Raw genomic sequence first — 4,519 nt, 5'->3', positions numbered from 1 at the left:
CAGGCCACCCATTATTTTTAAAAGAAGTTACTATATATATATATATATATATATATATATATATATATATATATATATAAATCATGGAAAAGCTTGGAAAAGTTGGTTTCTTTAACATTTCATCAGCATCTGGAAGTTTTTTTGCTGATTAATCATTAAAATTCATAATAAATTGAAAGGAAAATATTCTAGAAAAACACACCGGGCTAAAACTTTCCTTTGAAGAGAGACTGCTTCCTTAAAAACAAACCGCATGGATCCTCTAAGTCAAAATGAAAAGACGTCACCTCAGAGAAGTGATAAAATGTGTCTGTGTGCCAGCTAAGCTACGATGCTAATTTAAATGGACACGGTAAGGTGCAAGTTACCGGCATGTCCGTGAAGCGGAGGGGGACCTGTCCTTAACTTTTCTGAAATGAACACGCGACGCAATGCCAGCTGCGATCCAGCCAAATTTCTCTCTAACCTGATGGCAGTGCGAACTGAGCTTCTGCCAACACAAGCATCCCCTAACAAAGCGGATCTCACTTGCAGACTAAACAGATCTTACACACTAGGAAAAAGAAGTAGCTTGAAAGAGAAGACAAATTTCCCTACATGCTATTGCCCGAACTGTTCTTCCAATTCAGCTGAATATTATACATATGTATGCTTATATAATAATTAGTTAAAGTTAGTTATGTCATTATAGATTATATAGAAGATGTGTTTGTTTGTCTCCTGAAGTGCAATAACGTTGTTTGGGTATTGACTTGAAAGCCCTACCGTAAATATCCAACAGTACAGCCCAGAAAACAGTAAACAGACCAAATCCTGGTAAATACCCCCTGGATTCATAATACAATAACTTTCAAGCGTTTTAAGTATAAACCATTATGTTGCATAAGTGAAAATAATTTATACATTCTTCAATCTCTTTCTCTCTGGAGAGAGAAATGACTGATGTTTAAGATAATGTTATTTCTGTCATACGTCAATTTTGAAAACTGAAAACTGTTGCCATTTTCTGGGTAAATAGACCATACTCCTATTTCAGGCCACATATTAGCGGCTTATTTGCTTAGATGATGTTAGATTAGCTAGTAAACTGTTGTTTCTAAAGACCAGATATTTAAAAAAAATTTAGTGGACTAAAAAAAATGGAAAGAAACCAATTAGTGATTAATGTAGGGTGACCCAAGACAGCCACCCTTAGGTTAATCCGTCTGACTGGCATGCAAGCTGAACGCAGCTCGAAGCCAACTTAGGAAACTCTGAAACAAAAATTCCCATGTAAATGAGAAGCAGATTGTTTTGAAAAAAAATTATAGCCAAGTAAACAGGAATATTTGGTTACTGGCGAGTGAAAGGCCATTTTCAGACACTTGTCTGCTTGACACTGGGGAGCTGTCCCAGAAAATTCACTGTGAAATTATTCCAATTCTATACGCCCTCAGGGGTAGTGTCACTGAACACAGAAATTATGTTCCTCGACTTATAATCAATATCAATGATTCCCAAATTTGGCAAATGGGACCAAATAGCAGTGGGGAATCTAGCTTCGCGTATATATACGCATTTAAAAAAACTGAATCTGCTGAACAACTGAATCTACGTGTACCAAGAATTAATTTACAGTTTGGATTTTAGGTATAGAAATGCAAGATCATACCCCGTGGCACCGTTGTCTCACATCACTCCTAGCTATAAAATATTCACGAAATTTGCACATTCCGGGCAGGAGTCCATGACTTTGCTGCAGCTTCCTCACTGCCATTGCATCACTGTATTGGTGAATCAGCTGTCCCAAAATTGACTTAGAGTGCAAGTTTGTACCCCGTCTATATGTCCCGTTGAGGGTGTTTGCACACTCGCCGTATTACTGGGACAGTGTCCGCATCATCGTGACACGCTGTGATCATATTTAGCGTGACTCACAGGCAGACACAATGTAGAAATTTCTTCAGAATATAAGCAAAAATGCAGGCCATTAAACTGGGGCCTAGATATTCACCACAAAGCTTTGAAACAGCCTGTGGATGATTTTAACCATGATCTGGAGTACACTTCATAAACTATTTATTCAGTTTGTTACGGTTGTCCAAAATTTTCTTGGTAAAAGCATAAAATCAATTCAGAAATGCCCCTCCCTTGCCTGTCCTGATCTCATATGATCTATGGAGGCTTCAGGGACGTTTGTCTGCTGTGGCATGACACCTACATTAGCCAACCAGTTTGGGTCTGTATGCGGTCCCACCCCTATAATACATTCCAGGATTAATTCATTCGCTGCTGTCTGCCAAGGCTCAGGAAGACCTTAATTCACAACAGAACGTCTAAAAAAAAAACTCATCTAGTTTGGACCTCTCCACCATTGTCTGGGATACAAAGAGCAACTTGTTACCACTGTACCGCGGAAACGTCCCCACTGCACAAAATAAACTCAAGCAATTACAGATAATTCTCTGTCATTCTGTATCATTATGTATTGCATGACTCCCCCCGACTTCAGTGTGTACATTGTGAATTGACTGGACATGTTGAGATACTGTAAATAAACATTTTTGTAAAAATGCTTGACTGCCTGTTTTGAGGTTTATGACAATAACGTGCATTTATAATAACATACAACTGAAAAATTCACTGCAATTTAAGTATTAATGGGGGAGAAAAAATCATCCAGTGATCAACTGCTTACCCAGAGGTCACTGTGGGAGCCGAACCTAGGAAGTACAGAGCATAAGACAATCTGTATTTCTGAGATACTAGCTGCATGGTTTTGGACTGCATGTGGGAACCGGAGTACATGCAAGAAACCTTTCAGGGCCGTTACCCTGGAGCAGCCAGGCAGCAGTGCGATTCACTGATCCATGCACAAGGAAGATCGCTCTTGTTAATAAGAACACAAGCACAATTCAGAAGATTTACGCGTAAGTGAAACTTTTTATATTTGACACTCGATAAAAGATAATCCAGTGTCATTCCGTAAATGCAACGAAATCCACCAGAACCATTAAATACTCAATCTTGGGCGGTCAAAGGAAATGTTTAATTTTCTGTTTAATAAGTGTACATTTGCTCAGTAAAAAAACCTTAATTTAACATTATAATATATGCAAATTAATGTTAACGTGGTAAAAAATCTGTAAGAATGTCTCCTGTTCTCCAAAAGGTCACTGATATCTCCTTGGGTGGCTAGATGAACAGCTCTTCCTTCCCAAACCTCTCCTCAGGGTCACCTCGGCCGTTCCATGTATTCGTTAAATTTCTCTATCAGCTCGATTAATAAATGAACTTATCTTATTTAGTTAAATACATTAATGAGGTACTGATTAGCTAAACAAGGTGGGGTAGTGATTGAGTCAACAAATACATGAGTATATTGGAAAGTCACTGGAAGTACTGGGGTGATTTTAGCAGAGGTTTTGAGACGGCTGAGCTGACACACTTTGACAGGCGTAAAATCCTAGCTTTACACCAACATGAAAATCATTTAAACATCATTTTCTTTGACTGCCTAAGACTTTTGCACAGTACTATATGTGCATAGACAAAGCATACATGTATTACAGTTTAAATCTGTAATAAATAACACAGACATTGGTGCATCAATCATTACAAACAGACCAGTGCAGAAGGACATCTATCATATAAACAATATAAATTAACGGTACGCGTACTCAGTAGTACCTCAGACTCAGCACTGCATTTCAGTGAATGGCATGAACTCACAGATAACAGACAAGCATTAGGTAATGCATTGTTGAGGCGTGACATCGCCTAAGTTTTCCAAAATTAGTCATCTGTAACACTGAGCGGCCACCATCCGCCGGAGGAATTTGTTTTTACAGATCCAGGTCAGCAATGTTCAAGCCTTAACACTGACCATACTCACCGAAAGCAATAACAGGCGATTCATCTGCATACACAGACTCACATGCGAAGCATCACAGTGAATTACTCCTCGGTTAATGAGGTACTGAACAGGGCAGAGATCCTATCCATACAGAGGATGCTGCCAGCAAAAACAGGTTCCGGTAGGTGGTGGGAGCGAAAAGGGGAGCTTCTGTTGGCAGAATGGAAACGGCAAAGTGAGATTTACTAACAGAGGATGTACCATTTGCCAGTTTTCTGGGGGTAGAAAGCATGCAACAGTAACACGGCTGTTACTCAAACGGCACTTTATAAATTATGGCGCTTCAAGGCTACGTCGTTGAGAAGTGTTCCACCTCACGGTCCGACTGAACAACGTGCGTCAGCGATGTTTTTTCACTTAGCGCGGTGTTGGGATGGCTGCGATGTGGCTACCTCAGTTCTTACACTGCTACAGTGTAGTTCACCCTAAACTTACAGACATACAAACACACACATACATATTTTACTCCATATATATATATATATATATATATGTATGGAGGACAATCAGGCCACCAAAACACAACATATGGATGACAAAAAAACAGATAAAAAAAATTCAGTTACTATTACATAAACTGCCACCCCCTCCCAAAATTGAATTTGCTTTCATTTATCCCCCCAA

This window comes from Brienomyrus brachyistius, unplaced genomic scaffold (assembly GCF_023856365.1).
Source record: "Brienomyrus brachyistius isolate T26 unplaced genomic scaffold, BBRACH_0.4 scaffold82, whole genome shotgun sequence".
NCBI lineage: Eukaryota > Metazoa > Chordata > Actinopteri > Osteoglossiformes > Mormyridae > Brienomyrus > Brienomyrus brachyistius.
The sequence above is the reverse complement of the archived record's forward strand: the minus strand, read 5'-3'. Positions refer to the sequence as shown.